This window comes from Pinus tabuliformis, chromosome 2_1 (assembly GCF_031772625.1).
Source record: "Pinus tabuliformis cultivar Carrire ecotype Pingquan chromosome 2_1, CPIR1, whole genome shotgun sequence".
NCBI classification, from domain to species: Eukaryota; Viridiplantae; Streptophyta; class Pinopsida; order Pinales; family Pinaceae; genus Pinus; species Pinus tabuliformis.
In genome coordinates, this window is record NC_142299.1 from 723,312,532 (window position 1) to 723,333,418 (window position 20,887).

Below are 20,887 nucleotides of genomic sequence, written 5' to 3' on the forward strand. Positions count from 1 at the left end.
AAGCGGAAAATGGACATTATTTTGACCTATCTTTTGAAATATTTCTCACGGTATATCACTGGCCTCTATTATGTTTTCTGAGTACATTTTGAGGAGAGACTAAACCATTGTTTGCACAGAAATGAACGCTCTTCTTCCTTAATGACCGTGTGAGCTTTTCTTGTAGCAAAAATTCAAATTTCAGAGGACACATTCATTTGTTTGGTTGTACATGTATTCTCAATCGAGTGGATCAATGTGACTTTAATGTAGCTGTAACAAAGGCAGAAAGACAGAGGTCTATTTCCAGAACAGTGCTATGAGGTTCAATTTGCTACAGCTCTTTGTCAAAAACAATCGCAATGATCATCGCAGGCAACTCATAGTTGACTTGCAGCCTCCTAGATTTGACAGTGGAGCAATCCTTAGTCAGGACCCTGCAGTTTCATATGTCAGATTTTCAATGGATCTGAATGATGATCAACGCCGTGCTATACTTAAGATACTTTCTGCAAAGGACTATGCACTCATTTTAGGAATGCCAGGAACAGGGAAGACTTCTACCATGGTACATGTTGTGAAAGCACTTCTAGCACGTGGAGCATCCATTTTGCTCTCATCCTACACAAATTCAGCAGTTGATAGTCTACCTCTCAAGTTGAAGGCTCAGGGTATCAACTTTATACGTCTCGGAAAAACTGCAGCTATACATCCAGATATACAAGAGTATACAATATCAGGAATGGGCATAAATTCTGTGAAGGAGTTGGAATCAAGAATAGACCAAGCTTGTGTGGTTGGAGTGACCTGTCTTGGAATAACACATCCTTTACTTGTAAAGAAAAGATTTGATGTTTTCATTGTGGACGAAGCAGGGCAGATCACATTCCCTGTATGCTTAGGGCCCATAATGTATGCACGCACTTTTGTGCTTGTAGGTGATCATTACCAGCTTCCGCCATTGGTTCGGAGTGCAGAAGCAAGAGAGAATGGAATGAGCATCAGTTTATTTCGCAGGCTTTCTGAAACTCACCCTCAAGCTGTTTCTGCTTTGCAATGCCAGTACCGTATGTGTGCTGGTGTGATGAAGCTCTCCAATGCATTAATATATGGTAACAGATTACGTTGTGGATCATCTGCAGTAGCTGATGCTGAACTTGACGTTACAGGAGTATCGAAAGTGAATCCTCCTTGGCTTCGAGAGGTTTTGGATTCGAAGAAGTCAGTGTTGTTTATTAATACAGATGTATTACCTGCCCAGGAAACGAAAGTGCACAATGCCATAAACAATCCTATAGAGGCCTCTATTCTTCTGAAGATAATTGGAGAACTTCTCAACGGAGGTGTGAACGTGAATGGCATTGGAGTAATTAGTCCTTACAATTCACAAGTGGATCTCGATAAACATCCTTCAGGCATCGTTCCCACCCTCCAGAATATAGCGTCCACTGTAAACTCGGATTACAAATTGGACTTGAAAGCCATTGCTCTTCAAGCTCGAAATTCAAAATTTGCCAAGGGGAAGATGAACCGTTTGCATATGAAGTAAGGATATTAGTAACGTGGCCAGTTTTCACGATCTCTGTCAAATTCTTTGGTCGACATTTGCTTAGGTCACTCGTGGTTACATTATTCCACTTATTTTGCCTATTGCGTTTTCGCTCTACGTTGGTGGACTCTGTTTCCAGTTTATTATTGAAAAGATGGGAATGCTTGGTGTTGTCCCAGAAACCTATGGATATTTTGTTTCAGATATTATTGTCGCCTGTGTGACTGGAATTATTGTTGGTTTGTGTGTTGGTCTATTGATGCCCATTGTGGGGAGTTGGTTATCAAATCTTGTAGCATTACAGTTGCTTGTACAGCTGAGTGTTGTGGCAATGGCATTATCTTCTCCGTTTTTCCCATATAGTGTTGCTGCTCCAAGAGGCGGATCATGTCTGATAAAAGAGGCATTCAAACCATCACGATGTTTCAGTGATTTACTAATGATGCAGTGATTTTCTCCTATCTAAATGCGCTTCAAGGATCAGCTTTATTGGAAAAAATTGGTTTCAAGCAACGGGAAGAGCGAACAGTCATAGATTAAATGCCTATATTAAAACTAAGATATCCATCATAGCAGGAAAACAGGAACCGATAAGCTATTTTTTGACTGCAGTTGCAAAGTGGCAGGGAACAAGATTCGATTGCCTACATTTGTCTTCAGCAATGGAAATTGACACCTGTGAACGCACTTGTGAAAAGGATGTCTTATTCCATCTTCAGCAGCGCTTAGTGGTTATTGTTTTTGGTTTTTTTTAGTTTTATTTATTAAATAATAATAAAACAGATCCCTCATCTTGGGGTCGATTGGTTTTCCCCCAGCTGGTTTTTGTTTCATTTTTGGTAATGTGAGTAAAACTGCGCCCCTGTTTTGGGCAGCAGAGGTATTTATTGTATTAAAAAATTCATTTGTAAAAGAGAGAGGGGGAAGGAGGGAGAGTTTTTTCTGAGCGCTGGGAGCTGCTGGAGAAGCAGAGAGCTTTTTATTATACAGTTTTATGACAGAGAATTTAATGGAATTTCACAGCTCTGTTTGCTGAGATTCATGTGGTATGTTGATTTAGCATAAGTTTTTCCCTTTGTCTCATATGTAATCAGTTATGTTCCATTTCATTCATTTCATTTCATGACCCTTTCAAGCTGAACAAATGAAGTGATTAGGTAGGAATTCATAGTATTATATGCTCCTCCTATAAGTTTTTTCGCATTCGATGTTTTCTACTGTTTAAGGAGGATTCAGAGTTATTGTCTGCCCTCCTTAGCTCCTCACCAGTCTTGCCATCCCATTTGAAACCAGATTTGGTGTTAAATTGCATGCCTACCTTGCCTCAGTTGATAACCTGTGTAGTCATTATATTTTCTGTTTGAAGCTGTGATTTTGCCCATGTAGCCTAGAAAAGCCCCGTCATTCCATTAAAAAACCCCAAAAATCATTAAATCCAAACCCCCTATCAATTTACTAGCCTAAAATCTTTATTATTAATTGGTCAGCTTATCATATTGAAAGATCTATCGAATCTGACCCGAGAGAGCCTTCTCATACCTCGTAGGGCTAGCTACGAGGTGAAATGGTTTGATGTAGCCTTGAGAGTTTGTCTATCTCAGCCTAGGTGAATTCCAAGCGCTAACAGTTGGGACGCCTTCCCTCTTTAGAGTGCACCCTGTTCCCTCCAAGAGTGCACAACACACTCCCAAGCATCATCATCTCCTTCCCTCTTCACAGTGCACCTTGTGCCCTCCAACAATGCATAGTGCACTCCCAAACATCATCATCTCCTTTAGTCTCCAAACTACGCCCATAAAGTAAGCCTTCCTGCCTGTTGAGTGCATGGAACTCTAGCAAGCCTCTAGGAGCTCCCTTCTTCCTTTAGCCTTGCACTTTGCACCCTTCTTGACTTCTCTTACATTCACAGTGCATCAGGAAGGCCCAAGTTTAATACCTTTCTCCTTCAGACTTGTGCCCCCTTGAGGCCATAACACACTTCCAAGCCTCGGTGGCCTTCCTCCACCCTTTATACTTGCGCCCTGTTCCCTCCATCAATAATTCCCTTGCTTTTTGAGCACAGAACACATCCTTAAGCCCGAAGCTCTCAACCATTCCTCCTTTGTAGTGCACCCTACAGCCAAAAGTTTCCTTTGTTCTTCTTGAGCACACTAATAAACCATGAACAAAATATTTGCATTAAAAATGTTAGAATAGGATATTTTTCAAACTGATGTTTACTTTCCATGAATGATATCAGTTGTAGGTATTCCCTAACAACATGGAAAAGGTGCATGGAGATATCAGACAAAGAATGATGTCAAAGGAAGCATTCAAGAACGAAGAACATGTGATATGACAAAATGAAGAACATTGAAATATTCATGATAAAATCAGCCCAAAAGACTCCATATGATCAAATAACATTTGGAGGGTAATGACATCAACAACATGGAAGTTGCATGAAGGATTGAAGACACAAGTGACAACATTGCCACCTATCAAGAAAATCTATGTCATCAGTCACTATGACTCCAAGTCATCAATTTTTAATGGCTTGTCATATTCTCACCACATGATGATGTGGAAATCATGATGTAATTATTTAATTATTTTAAATACAAATAAGTGGAAGTCCAAGGGTCATGCATGGACAAAATATCCATGTGAAGAAGTCCAAAACATAGTAATTCCAAAAGTGATATATAATTTAAAAATCCATTTAGAATTCCAAGAGTTATATAGAAGTCCAAAGGTAATTAGAAGTTGAAAATTCAAATGAGAAACTCAAGAATCATGAGGATATGAAAGGTCATGCCTCAAGTTATAAAATAATTTTCATTACTCAAGAAAAATACTTTGCACCTTAGCTTCTCCCACAAGGAATTATAGAGATAGAGATATTAATTTTTGTGAGCAAGTATTCGCTCTAACGCTCCATTATTCGAGCTAGTGATGTTCATTGTACTCATGTATCTTGGAGCTTTTAATTAATACTTGAAGTCATTTGGCCAACACATTTTCTTGCATGGATTGTGGATGTTTTGAGACTATGCTTCTAATGTTTTTGGTTTATGTTGTCTTTCATATGTACTAAAGTAATTGAACTATTTTAGTGACTTTGATGCTAAGCTTGTTGGAAATACGTTATAACGATTTTAATGATTATTTCATCTATGTGAACTATTTCTCTTGATGTATAAAGATCCATCCTTGTTTATGTGCGTGCATCTTTATCATATTAGTACGACTACTTTTATTTTGGAGTCTCACTTCTCTTCCTTGCAATGAAAGAACCTTGATACATTTACAATCGAACAATCCATAAGGCAAACTCTCTTGCTCATTCAAAAGCACATGTGTGCTACTCTCTCATGTTAATTGGTTAAGCTAAGGAAAATCTCTAACTTAATGGAATCCAAGCTATATTTATGGATGGGGCTCCTACACCAAATGTTGTGAGATATAATTGGGACAACATATCAGGGAGATCACCTGTATGTTGGCGGGATCTAGCGCGGTCAACATTCTGATGCTAGAAGGAGGGAAACCATTTTTTTATGGCTCATAACTCATCATATCCCAATAATTGATATTTTGGAAAAGGCAATGAAATCCCGAGTACAACCCCAACTCCTATTCTTGAGGTAGGAGGGTCTTTTCAACATAGTTTGGAGTTAGCCTACTAAGTTACCTATGATCAACTCTGGGCAATTCGACCTATTTCCCGTCAGTTTTTGAAAGCTATCGGTTTTCTCCCTGTTGCTCATAGTCTTCCTGCTCATCCCATAAGTAAAGAAATAACTTGTATTGGTGTATTGGTTACATTGGTGGAAGATTTGTTTCTTTCCACTCTTGGGAAATTAGTAGAGCCTTCAGAAGAAATGATCCAACAAGAGAAGCTTCCCCCTATTAATGAAGAGTATTAGGAAAATATTTTTCTTTTTGATGGAGAACAACCAACAACTGATTTTCAGTTTAAAGGAGACTTGAATTGTGAAGGAGAGGGCTCATCGATTTCAGAAAAGGAGGAGGAACAAGAAGATGAAGAAATGGTTGATCAAGATGTGAATTAGATGGCCTAAGGGCCACTCGCTCTTCCTGTTAACCTTCATAGAATGCCTAAGTATTCAGAGAAGTTACTATCCAAATTTGATCCTGACAAGAAGGCTAAGGAAAATGACCATATTAATTATTTCTACATGCATCTACGACTACTAGAAGTACGATATGATGATGTTTGTAAAATATTTCCTTTCACTTTACAAGGTAGAGTAACAATATGGTATCATAGTCTACCTGTTAATTTGATCCATGGTTGGAGGGAGTTTAAGAAACAATTTTTGGAAAAAAATCGATGACAAAACTCCTGCCATGTTGCTAAAGGAGATCAGAAATATTAAGATGGGGTTAAAGGAAAAAATCAAATATTTCAATCAAAATTTTAACTATATACTATAAAACTTTCCTCCTGAAATGAAACCTCATCATTTTATTACTATAGATTATTATATAATTTCCTTTCCAACAAACATTTTTGTTTTCGTTAAGAGAGCTGCAAAGGAGACACTAGCTTTAGACTTTTCAAAAGTAATCACCATGTAGAAATACTTGTGTGCCATTGGAGTTATTATTGATGATGGAGAATCTAAAGACTCCATGGAGACTGGAAAGAGGTCTTAAGCCTCTTCAAGTAAGGTTAAATAAAAGGATTATGTTGATATTGAAAGCTTGACTAAATCTTTAAAGTCATTCACTAATGAAGTCTCTCAATTGAAGAGAAATTCAAGTGAGGCCTCTACTAGTAGCAAGCCTCCTAAGCCTTCATTATTCAGAAGGAACAAAAATAATTAGGTAGCTAAATATTCCTAGAGCTCAAATGTTATGTTGAATTTCAAAAGCATAGGCATGGACAACTATTGTTCCTTCCATCAGGAATGGAATTCAGAGAAACTTTTCCCACAATGGAACCACAACACGACTGCTCTAATAGCCCATATTTTTTATACTTTACTAGCAAATGAGCAATCTAAGTAGACAAAAGAAACGAATGAGTCTATCAAAGCTAAGGAAAGTATAGGTATTGTACACTCATTCAATTTCATTCTCAATACTGACAAGAAAAGTGTTGAAGGATGACCTGAAAGTGAAACTCGTCCTCATAAACTAACCAACTGTTGTAATTTAAGGAGAAAAGAGTCTGTTTTTGAACAAGAAGTGACGAGACAAGACCTGGAAAATAAATTGTTAAGAGGGATCTCACTACTATCCAATCATGCTCGAGATTAACAAAAGAACTCTCGAAATGCTACTTCCTCTAAGAACACTTCCACTAGAAGTAAAAACAGGTCTATCTCTCCAGAAGTTTCAAACAAAGGTACACCTCCAGAGACTACAACACTGCCTTATAGAAATGAGACTATTGATTATAATATTATTGAGGATTTGAAAAGAGCTCGTGCCAACATTTCCATCTTTGAGCTTGCAAAACTAGCAGGTGAACACGAGCTTCTTTTCGAAGCCTTCTCACAACCTTGATCTGGTGACAAAGCTTCTACTTCTCAAATGGTGCCCGATAAGTCTCTTGGAACTCTCAAACATGTGGTTAATGCTATAAATTTTTATACTAACACTTTTTCCCACTCATTTCTGATAACTTTTGAAATCTTTAATTGCAACATTCATAATTTTTTGGTTGATTCAGGTGCATCTACGAATGTAATGCCATTATCAACTGCTAAGAAGATTAATGATAAATGGGATAAACCTCATTCACAAATCATTCAGCTAGACATATCACGTGTTTAGGCCATTGGTGAACCCAAGAATGTCATTATTCATTTCTCATCAGAGGAAAGGGTACACCAATGTATAAATATTGTAATTGTGGACATTCTGGAAGCCTATGGCTTACTCATTAGTAGAGGTTGGTCCAGTAAACTACAGGGGTATTTTGTAACAGATTGGTCACACTTATGGATTCCATAAAAAGGTAGAAACAACCAGATTCAAGTGGGAAGTGATCCCTACATGAAACATACTATGACACCACTTGAGGGTCATAATGAACATGTTGGCTTTGCAAACGTAATCTTTGGAAGTTGTTTCTTGGAAATTGTTCATAGGTGTTATCAATCACAATCATCACCAGTCCCACTAGATACACAATTGGAGCTCCTTCCTTGTACTCCAACTGGTGCTAATGAAACTTGTCGCATATATGTACATAGTAATAATAGTATAGGAACCAATTTAGTAACTAATAATATTTGGACCTTGTAATTCGTTGGTTCAAAAACTCAAGATGCCTATGGAGCTAGTTGCATTCTCATAGACCCACATAACAATAAGTACATCATATCATGTCATTTGGAGTTCAGATGCAGAGACAATATTGTCAAAAATTAAGCACTCATTATTGGATTAAAGAAAGCCATTGACCTAAAGGTAGAGCTGCTCAAGGTAATTGGTGACTCAAAAGTGGTCACTCACCAAATACAAAACACTATCCACTTTGTTTCGCCAAATTTAAAAAACTACCAACAGGAGTTATGACGAATTATTACTTATTTCAAATCTTTTAACATTATTTTTGTTTCTATAATTAGATATGTTGCTGCAGACACATTAGCTAATGTGTCTACTAGAATGTCACCTTTGAAAAATGGTTTTTCTATAGAAATTATATATAAACCATCTGTGCATGATAACGTAACTATTTTTTTTGTTTTCAATTAAGAACAATAGAGATTTCACTTTATGGCTAATGCAGACGTGTTCAAAGATGTGACCATCGAATAAGATGAGCATGACAATGCTTTGTAGGAAGAAACTAATGCAATGAAGGGAAATACTATGCCTAAAGGTGTAGTTTTGCTAGAATAATTATATGACCTACAAAACGGGTTTCGAGGACCAATTGATACAAATACTCAGAGTTTGAATCTGTCATTTAAACAATTCAACTTGGTAACTCAAGACAATTAGAAATATGCAAACCTCGGTACATGTTGTTCTTCACAAGAATGACAAACATTCATCCGCCTTTTCAAATATTAGTGTGATGTGTTTGCATGGACTTACGATGATTTAAATACATCCAATACTTTTATTATTCAGCATGTCATTCCTATTAAAGGAAGGGTGAAACCATTTCAATAGAAGCTAAGGAAAGTTCATCCAATGATTGAGACCCTAATCCAAAAGGAATTAAGGAAACTATGGGATGATCGGACCATTTTTAAGGTCATAAATTCTACTTGGGTTTCAAATTTGGTCCCTAATAGGAATAATTCTGGTGAGATAAGGTTATGTGTTGATTTTTGCAATCACAACTAGGAGTTAGACAAAAAAATTATCCGATGCCATCTATGGACCAAATCCATGGTATAGTTTTTGGGTCCAAAATGTTCTCGCTGCTAGATGGTTTCTCTTGCTACAATCAGTTGCTAGTGGCAGAACTAAACTACCTCAAAACCACTTTTAGGACCAAGTGGATAACTTTCGCCTTTAAGTATATGCCATTCAGAATTGTTATTGTTGGTGGTACATTTAAAAAAGCAATGGATATTGATTTTTGTGGTCTGATTGGTCAAAGTGTAGTAGTTTATATAGATGATGTAACTATATTTTCCAAAAGAAGATCAAATCATGTGAGTAATCTAAAATATATATTTCAACAGTGTCGCAAGTATGGGATTTATCTCATTTCCAAGAAAATCATATTTGGTGTGTTAGAAGGTACTCTCTTATGACACATCATTTCAAAAAGAGGAATCAAGGTTGATCTAGAAAGGGTTAAAGCTATAGCACAGATCTCATTCCCATAAACAAGAAGACTATTCAATATTTCTTGGGGAAGATTAATTTGTTGTGCAAGTTCATCTCTGATTATGCATAGATAGTTAAACCATTGCAAGAGATGATTAAGAAAGATGCAATCTATAAATAGGACAAAAGAGAAAATGATGTTTTTTTCTTGTATCAAATAGCATATTGCTTATGTGCTTGTATTGTTTAGTCCTAATTATGCAAGGATTTTCTCTTGTATACTTTCGCTATATTAGGAAACTATGGAGGAAATTAGGAAACTGAAAGGAAATGGTTTTGGGGTCAAAATAGAATAGGCAGGTGGCCACCAATATCCACCGAGATCAAGATGTCCAATAGCCGAAGCGTTAAAATATTTATTATATTTATGTGTTCATGTCGCAGTCAAGACTTTGTCAATGGAACATTCCATTGTCCATGCATATCATTGTCTTATCAAGTGATTGTGGGGGTGCATTATAACATTATATAGATATAATATTTTTTTTCTCAAAATTGGTCCTGCTAATTAAGATCACTTCGAGTAAAAATTTATGTTTCCATTGGAGGAACTTATGTTGTGCTTCAAGAAAAAATTATCCATAGATTTCATTTGCATGACAAGGATAATGTAAAGGAATCCTGCAAGATGAATTGGTTTGAAGTATATGCTAATCCAGAGCGTTAGCGACATAACGAAACGTGAAGCTTCCAATTTCACATCAATTAAGTAATTTGGTAATCAGGGACCTTGGATTTATTCTAGAAGATCATCATCCACAAAATAAGTAAATATTCTTGAGGTATGAAAGTAATGTTATGAATCAATATGAATATATTCTTATTTTTTTGATTACTAGTTCATCTCCTTCGGATTCATGGGATAGTTGGTTGGTTGATAGTGGGGCCACTCATCACTTCTCTGGTTAGAAGGAAGTTCTCTCTAATCTGATAGAGAGGGAGTCAAAATTGAAAATAATTCTTGGAGACAACTTCACTCAATCCCATTAAAGGTTTAGGGTCCGTCAAATTTAATTTAAATTTCAAGTAATCTATTCTTCTCCATGATGCGATGTATGTGCTGAGATTGAAGAAAATTTTGGTATCAGTATCCACTTTGGAAGACAAAGGGGTGAGGGTTTCCTTCATGAAGGGAAAGGTTCTTACTTGGCCTATTGCATCACCTATGAGAAATGAATTCACATTGGGATCATATATGAAGGACTCTATAGGTTTACTGGAATACCACTTCTATAATTGGTCATGATACTAATCATCTAAGCAAGCTATGGCATCGAAGATTGGCCCATTTACATTATGATTCTCTTCTAAAATTGAAGAAATTAGTATTAGATATTCCCAAGGTTCAAGCCCATCATGATGGAGTATGTGTAGGTTGTGCCAGTGGAAAGAAGACAAGGGGACCATTCCCCTCTAGAGAGAACAAGACAAATGACATCCTCCATCTCATTGATTATGATATATGTGGTTCAATGCTCGTGCATTCTATTGGTGACCATCTCTACTATATCATCTTCATTAAAGACTTCTTAAGAAAGTCATGGGTATATTATTTGAAGCACAAGGATGAAGCCTTCGAAATGTTCAAGGAGTTCAAAGCAATGATCAAAAATCAAACAAGGTAGAAAATCAAAATACCTAGGTCTGATAATGGTGGATAGTACATATCAAAGGAGTTTATTGATTTTTGTAAGAAGGAAGGTTTCAATAAAGAGACAATTGTGCCCTATAATCCCAAATAAAATGGAGTAGCTATAAAGAAAGAACATATCCATTATAGAATCTTCCCATTCCATGTTCCATGATCAAAAGTTCTAAAATTTCCTTTGGGGAAAAACAACAAATGTCGTCGTATGTGTTTAAAATAGGGTACCACATCAAGAATTGGACAACAAGACCCCAAAATAAGTATTCACAGGTGTCAAGCGCGATGTTGGTCATATTTGTATATTTGGCTGTGCCATATACTTTCATGTGTCGAAGGACAAAAGAAACAAGTTGGAGGCTACAGGAAGAAAAGGTAAATTATTGTATATTTTGAAAATTCTAAATCATTTAGAATATATATTCCTAGTCAAAGGAAGGTTGAAATTAGAAGGTATGTTACAGTCAATGAAGATGTTTCCCTTGGATAAAGCAAGGGACCTTCCTTTGCCTCTTCTTCTTGAGAAGAATGATGATATGGATATTTTATATGGTCCTTCCATGCCCAAATCTAAGATAGATGTTGTTGATGATCCCATGGAGCCCATGGATCCCTTAGATCCTCCATGTGATCCTCCTACCAAGAAGAGGCCACTTTAGTTTTGAGACACATTACAGGATGATGAGATATTTGCTCCCATTTGAAGATCAATTAGAGAAAGGAAGAAGCCATGCATGTACTAGGGATATGTTGCAGCCATGAGCACAATGATTCAAGTTGAAGCTCCCACATTCGAAGAAGTTGTAAAAGAACAAGTTTGGAAAGATGTTATGGCCAAAGAATATGAATTGATTATGAAGAATGACATATGGGATGTTGTGCCGAGACCAAAGGGGAAATATATGGTGACTTAAAAGTGGCTATTTAAGGTAAATCATGGAGTTGATGGTAGCATTGAGAAATACAAGGCAATTCTCGTGGCTTAGCGATTCTCGCAGAATGAGGGAGAAGATTATGATGATATATTTTTCCCTGTGGTTCGATATAAAATCATTCATTCGATAATTTCCCTTACTACAAGTCAGGGATGGACCCTTAATCAAATGGATGTGAAGGTTTCATTACTTCATGGCATGTTACAAGAAGAAGTGTACATTTAGAAGCCACAGTGATTTGAAGTAGAAGATCTAAAGACACATGTTTTCAAGTTGAAGAAGGCACTGTATGGTTTGAAACAAGTCCCCATAGCATGGTACGCCCACATAGACAGTTATTTGGTGAAGTTGGGATTCAAAAAATGTAATGTTGATCCCAACCTCTACTTCAATGTAGTCCAAGGTATGTCATTGATTTTGGTTTTATAGGTTGACGGTCTATGCTTGATAGGTAGTGAGCCCCTGATGATTGAGTGTAAGAGGGATCTAACCTCTGAATTCAAGATGAAGAACCTTAGATGCGTGCCCTACTTTCTAGGCCTTAAGGTTTGGCAAAGGCCCGATGAGATTTTTCTTTCATAAGGAAAATATACTGTGAATCTTTTGGAAATATTTGGAATGGAAGAATGCAAGTCACTACCGACACCAATGGAAATGAACTTCAAGAAGTTATGTGGAGAAGTTGCATGACCCAATTTGGTGAATCCATTTGAATATAGATTGTTGATTTGGGTTCTAAGTTTCCTAGTGAACATTCATCCAAACATATGCTATGTAGTGAATATGTTGAGTCAATTAATGACCAAGACTCTCCATTCACAATGGATCACTACCAAACACATTTTCAGATATTTTCATGGGATGATCACACTTGGTCAGAGATATTCCACCAGAGATGTTCAACTGCATGGATACATTGATGCTGACTAGGCAAGAAATGTTGTCGACATGAAGAGTATGTCTGTATGTTATTTTAGCGTTGTATTTTCCATGATATCTCGTATGAGTAGAAAGTAGAAGTTCATAGCATTAAGTATCACTGAGGAAAAATATATTTCTGCTAGCATAGCTAGTTACAAAGTATTTTGGTTGAGGTAGCTCTTTGGAGAGCTATTTGAGTAGGTCCTAGACACTACAATGAAATAGTGTAAAAACAAGAGTGGGATCTATCTAGAAGATATTCTTGTATTTCGTGACCAATCCAAGCACATAGACATTTGATATCACTTCATTCGAGACATGGTGTAGAGAGGAGTCATTAGAATCCATCACATATCAACAGATGATCAAATTGTAGATATTATCACCAAGGATTTTCTGAAAGGGAAGTTATTGGCCTTTAGAGAGTACATTGGACTGATGGATGTGACCCATCCTGATAAGGGGCATCGTTGATCGAGGAAAATGTGCCAAATTTTCCCCTCGTTTGAGCTACCAAGGTGAGGAATTGAGATACAGGGCTCCTGGGGTTGAGGGGTTTCTGGAAAATAGGGTATCATCCCTATCTATTACCCACAGGGTTCAAGATGTTTCTCCCATAATTTGATATTTGCAGAGTATACCCCAGTTGGAAACATACCCATAACCCCGGCTTGTTGGGATAGTCCCTCCCCATCTGGCCAAAGGGTTGAGGAGGCTTGAGGCATGTGATCCTTGCCTTTTGCTAAGTCAAGTATCTAACCCAAGCTCGGATTATGATGTAGGTGTTATACCACATGACTCTTGAGGGTCATTGTTGGAAAGATTGGTAGGAAATAGGATGGGTTGAGATGTGCTCCCCTATATCACCTATTGCTTGATATAGTGTTAGAGATATTTATCCCCCCCTGCCCATGAGATTCCAGGTTTATATGTACTCCTCGATGTGGTTTTGGGTTGATATATGCTCTTCGAAGATGTAGAGGGTGATAGCTTTAACTCCCCGATGATTCTTCTTCTATATATTTTAGAATGCTTCAGCAGATATAGTTGAGAAGAAATGGGACATGATATGATGAGAGGATTCTATGTTGGTCAATGGTTAGATATTGAGTGGTAGAATTCTCCCTAGTTAAGAGGGAGTGTTAAATTATGAAACTCCGATAAAATTCCAATTTGGACAGCTCATTTGAAATAGATGATGATTCCATTGAATTCCTCTTTTTGAGAGGACCGAAATCAACTTAAAGATCAACAAATTTGGACAAGGGAAAGTGTACTTATGAAGAAAAGCCCACATATGCACATTTGCATAGGTCGGCCCTAAAGTAAATCAGACACCCATGGAGGCCTATAATTACAAGTGACCTCAAGCTCATTTGGACATCACCAAGAATATTCTTCTTCTCTTCTTCATTGATTGGTTCACATAGTTCTGAGGCTGGAATGACAAAAGAAGTTCGCAAAAGTCTGAAATTGTAGGGTCTGAGGCTCGCATCTGTTTTAAGGTTTTTGGGTTACAGTCACTGGCTTGTCATAAGATAAATTAGACCATAGTCATTGGCTTGCAGGATCATGAGAGTGACTGGAATCCTTCAGCCACTCACACAACTCCTCCATGCAACCAGGAAGTTTTACTGAAATTTGACCATTGACCGAAGTTGACTGCAATTGACTGTAGACATGAAAAGTTTTCTCTAATTTTTCGATGCTGGAAACAAATTTATAAATGTTATTAGGTTTTTTTTTTGGATGATATTGTATTGGGCTCATTTTACTTTCTACTGAACATTTTATGATAATCTAATAGAAGAACAATTTCAAAGGCTTTCCCCCCTAGTGGGGTTTTTCCCTAGTCTTTGACCAAACCTGGTGCCTCTTATTGATGTGTTGATTGTCTACTTTGTCATTAGATTTATTATTCTATCTTCAATTACTGGTGATGATTGGAAAGACTAATTGTTATTTGAAAGATTGCTAATTGAAGTATTGAATTGGTCTAAAGTAACTAATACAACATAGAAAAATCTGAAAAATTTAACAGAAACCCCCAATATCGAGTGACTTGCATGTGTTAGGCTTGGGAAATCCCATACATGTCTATCCAAATATCATCACATACCTATATAATCCCATACATTCCTTCCCGAAACACATTATACACTACAACTACACATATACACATGGCTCAAAATAGACACATATACACTTTGTAAAACACATAAAATTACAGAACATCAAGGAGAATCCAGAGACTACACAATCTTTGCCCACATAAACCAAAAAATAATTACTCTAGTGTATTCCACATGATTTTTTGTCTATGTCCATAACCTAAATTCTAATTTTTTGGTTCCTTCAACTTGCCCATGGTTGCCTTGACATGCCACAGATCACACCGTTCTTTATATTCTGACATAGCCTTCAACATTCCCTGTTCAAAACCATGATATAACATGAGTGTCATAATATCATTATAATCAAATAAATAGCAGTAATAATTTCCTCTTACTCGATCAATTCCTCACATAATCAGAAATCTCAAACTTGTTATCCATTCATGTATTAAATCCATATGTATGATCAATCATTCTTCCATAAGAATGATTTATCACAAGACCTTGTCAGTCATAACGACATTTTCATCTATTCTCTAATCATCAACAAGTCCATAATTGTAAAACATATTCACTTATGTTGATTCAAATTTTAAAGAACTCACATTTATGCAAAGCCTGCATGGGATTTCAACAACAATTTCCAATGTCACCAAAGGAATTATTTTATCGAAATTCCTCCCTTTTACCTTTTCTCCTTGTTGTTAATACCAATTCGTTAGGTATGCCATTCTGACGTTCTATTTTAGTTCATACAACCAATTCTCATCCTGCTTATATTCCTCCATTCAAACATTTTGTCACATTGAGGAGCAATGCTCCAACATACAATAGTGATGGCCCATTTCAGCCCATCTTCCCAACTATAACCTTGCTCATCCTTCATTACTCCTCATTTATGTGTAGGGCCTCACTCAATTCACAATTTCCATCTGGTTCTCCTCGGATCTTCCCTAGAGATCCATGGCTTCCTTTCCACACCGAACCGTTTTTCCCAAGGCCCCAAAGAATGAAAGATGAAAGTAAAAATTAAAAGGATTGAGGGAAGCAATAAAAAGGACAAAAGAGATTCATGACAACAATCACGAAATCGAAAAACAAAAATAACATGGCCATGTGTACATTCCATAGTCAATAAGAAATAAAATAAAATTTCAATTGTGAAAACCCATGAAACTGAAAAAACCCAAAAATTGACTCAATATCCAAGGGCTCAATTTTCATGGCATCCTTCTCCATCATATGAAATACATATTGGTGTTTAATTTCTAGTTGAATGCTTTCCACAATTTTTTTTGTATCGCTCCAAAATTTTCAATGTCGCCCCTAACCAATGCATGGAAGGCCCCTTTTGATTTACATTACATGAACATACAGATATATCATAGATCATCAGGGAGTTAGGCTTCCTTTCTTCCAGCATTACACAATGTTCGCTATAGTTCCTGAGATATCTCATGAGCTACTCCTCTTTTGCTACACTAAATTCTTCCCATACGCTACCCTATACACATAACTGTCAGTAGCACTCATGTAAATGAAATACTAGTTGTCATTGGGCCATGAGCCTATACCAAGCATGTTTACTTTTAGCTACGCACTCATATCAAGTTTTTTATTAGTACTATGTATCAAAACCTAGGACATAAAAATGTGTATTTATATATCTCAACACTTTTTCAAAAGCCACATTTTACATACAAATGTACATATCATCTTATTTATAGTCATGACAAATATATATATATATACCTCAAATTTATTTCAATATCACCACCACAAGATATAGGAATCAACCCTTTAAACAATTTTATTCAAGTTTAAAATAAAAATTTGACTCTTTACCAAGACCAACATCATTAATTAAAAAATCAACCTCCTTACCGAGGCCAACAATAATGATTAAATGCTGCCTCTTTTCTATGCCTGCAACAATAAATTAAATCCAACTTCTTCACCAATATCAACATGAACAATTTTGATTCCAACCTATTTTCCCAAGACAATAACATAATTAAATTTGGCCTCTTTACTAAGGCTAGCATCCATCACATCTACAATCTAAAAAGGTTAGCTAGAAAACAATATAACACATTAGCATTCGTCATCTTTATAGTTTCACAATTATGAAAATCATCATGGATATGCATGCAATAGATAGTTTTCAATCAACACATAGTTATTAATTGCAATGCTACAACCAACACTACTTTCTTGAGAAAGCAATGATTAGGCATACACACTCTATAATTGAGTCATGCAATCTCATGGCCCAAAGGTCTATCATGAAATATTTGGCCTTGAGCCCATGCAATCCAAGCACTGAACATCAATTATCTAGCCTTTTATTGAAATAATAACCATTACATGCTTTAACTAGCCTTCTCGTATGCTATATATCATTAGTTGAATAAAGAAGGTATTGACCATTGATGACGAGTAGTCGTAAGAATGATCTTGAATATAACAATTAGTATAGTGAAACATCTAGCCCCTAATTCATTAAAGCTCTTAGCCATATACAACATATATATTATGGGATTCCCACATGTCAAACAACATACATACATAAATACATACATATATGTATATAAAGCAATTTGATCAAGATACAAGCAACATAGAGAATTTCCCCAAATCCCTTATATCATATCAACATTTACATGTAAAATTTATTTAATGTGTGTAAAGGCACACAATTTAACCTGTAGTGTTGGTACACTACAAGAACCATACACATAGTCATGCAGGAAGTCATGAAACAATTAAAGAAATGACAAGCACCCGAGATCACATCAATAAACTATCTCGACCATCAAAATGAAAGCAGGTAAATGCATGTAATGTCGATGCATATAGTAAAGTAATTTCAACATCATTGCAGTCAACAAGAAATCCACAATAAATTCTATGAGTAGCACAAAATCACATTCACATTCAGCTACTACACTATGCTATAGCTCCACTCGTCCCTAGAGGTCTAGTGTTGCACCTTCTGCTTTGACAGTACTATGTAATAGAGCTCCAACCTTTACTCCAAAAAGCCTAGTGTTTAACCCTTGCTCTGATACCACTTTGTAAAAACCCCCTATCCACCCCATATGCCATACTAAAGGTAGAACAATGTGTTATTGTTATCGACCCAACCTCCAATTTCCTATTGTGGAAATGAGGTGTTAAAATTTTGTCATTTTTCAAACTCTTCTAAACTTAAAATGAAATTCACTGTTGCATTAACCTCATCAAGATATTTCAGACGATATAAAGTTTTTATGCCGATAAGTATTTTTACCTAATGATTATGTTGAATGTGGTTTTATGACTCAACCCTTGTTTCTAGGTTCATGTAATTATGGATTATGTCCCCTCAATTTCATTATGCTTTCTTATATATATATAATCATTGGATAATTTTTGAATTAAATGGTTTATGTGTCACATTGAGAATGTAATTACTCTTCATTATTAGTTAACTTCTATTGTGCAAAGTATTTATTCATCTTTATTGGAAGTTTTACTTTGGTATGGTACTTGTGTGAATAAAGTATATTTTTGTGCATGAGTTTATTATACAACAAATAAAACCTAATTACTACATAAAAGAACATGGATTTGACAAAACCCTAATTACCATAAGTTATATGTGGATTAATGAACTTGTGCTAGGCGCCAACAAAATTACAAGATTTTATAAATGGAACCTAGCAAGATGTGTTTCCAACCAAAAAATTGAATTAATTGATGGTATTGAGGATGTGGACTACGTAGTGTTTCCCTGCTAGAGGTTGGGGACATTACAATGTGGTATCAAAGCCATATTACAACATTGAGACTGAATTGGGCCAAATTTAGAGTAGGATGAGGAAATTTTTTATAGGTTATAGGTTATCCACCATATGTTAAATGAAAGTTGCGATGGTGGAATGAAATAAATTTCCCCTCAATTTGAGATAGGTACCATAGGAGGGTATCTTACAAAGTTTTGGAGGAATTATAGGCTAGAATTTGGTAGTTTCTAAGAAAAACTGAGCCATAGGGGCTAAATTCACACAATAACAACATATAATGTGATGGATAACTTCCCATTATTTTACAGAAGGATTTAGTTGGAAATTGTGGAATATAGGTTTTAATTATTCCCTTATTATCGCTATATGGTATCTTTGTTAGTTTATGGGAAAACCCCATTGGAATTATAGTTTACAGGAATATCTAATGTGAAAGAGGACATAATGTACCATAGTTGTTTGACATAATCCTAGAATGAGATGTCCTCTCATAGATAACAATGATGTATGATCTAAATGAGTAACTTAAAATGGGGCATGATAATTGTTGGAAAGAAAATAGTAATTTTTTTTGGGTAGCAATGTTTGACATGTTGGGTAGTGCTTGATTGGTGATGATATTAAGCATGGAAACAATACAGGGTCTGAGTCTTATGTGAACAGTGTCAACAAGGTTTTATTTTATGGGTTCATCTATTCCAGTAATTTTATCACCCATCATTATAATAAAGGATATGTGATCTAGATTTATGAAGGAACAAAATGAAATACAGATTTAAAAAAAAACACAAAGATACAACAAAAGAAAACTTAAATCAATAAATAGCAACTGCTAAAAAATGTTTACATTCAGGAAGGAAACAAACTAGCTTGTGCAATGATAGCTTACATTTGAGAAGAGATGTGATGATTACATGCCTTCTGAATTGAGTTACAATGAGGCTCTCATGCATTTTTATCATCAAGAAACAATGGAAAACCCTAAACATCCAAAAACCTAACCATAGGAGATGAAGTGCTAAAAGCTTATGTGGCCTACTAGGGTTAGTTGGAATGTCAACCTCCTAGGGTCATAACTTTGGCATATGATCTCTCTTTGGTGTGCACAATATCTCATTAGAAAGGTATGACTGAGGAAAAAAAACAATTGAAAATCTATTCCATAGGCTATATAATTTTTCATTTCCCAAAAAAACACTATTTAGGGCCTCAAAATGGCTCCAGAAATTCATGACCTGAAAAATGAAAAAAATAGAAAACTGCTGAAATCGGAACTTGTGTTGGAAATTAGGAAACTGAAATGAACCAATGTTGGGGTACAAGTGGAATAGGTGGTTGGCGACCAAAATCCACCTAGATTAGTCCTCCCCGCCTTAGGAAGAGGTGGTCGTCCATGAGATGGGGAAACTTCTGTTGAATTGAGTCTCCTAGTGAGCTACTTGATTAGTGTAGCAACTCGCCAAATTTGACAACCCAATATTGTTGGATCCTATGTTGGCAAGTGTTTTTAACTTATGTGTCCATGATATGATCAATTGTTTTCTGTTCAATGCAATCTGGATTGAGCTTTGTTTGTGTCAACTACTAAATAATGTTTGTTGTGTCCAACAATGGTGGGAAGTATGGTTGAAGGTGATTCACATTGAATATGGGGGTGCAGGCCAAGGAATGGAGGGATACTTAAATCAAACAAATTGTTTCCCACAACCATAGTGATGGTATAAGGGCCATAACAAAGTGGTTAAAGCTTCGAATGGGATCCTATAAGGCATTCCTTCTGTAGATACAACAACACCTTGTCGTACACTTGAAACTTATGTGGCACTCGATGTTGATACTTGGAATTAGCTCTATCTAGGATATCATAAACATAATAACAAATGTGTTGGATGTACTCACTAAAATTGGTGGCTTTATTATCCTAAGACTATACATGTGCACATTATCCCTGTGTAGTCGCAAGAGGCATGGCCACATGAAGTGGGCACAATGGTTGAAATCCCAGGCCCACTTGAAAGGGGATGTGGCCAATTTAGCTATGGAGAACTCTATTATAGTTTCCATGCATATAGAAAATAATCTTATCCTATATCTGTGGATTCTTGGAATTGTACATGTGTAGTATGTGCACTACCATCCTATTAACA

General features: G+C 36.1%; 1 pseudogene; it reads left to right on the forward strand.

The window, feature by feature from the left end:
• Positions 1-298: 298 nt before the first annotated feature.
• LOC149202629 (DNA replication ATP-dependent helicase/nuclease JHS1 pseudogene) lies at positions 299-1,528 on the forward strand (annotated as a pseudogene).
• Positions 1,529-20,887: the final 19,359 nt, after the last annotated feature.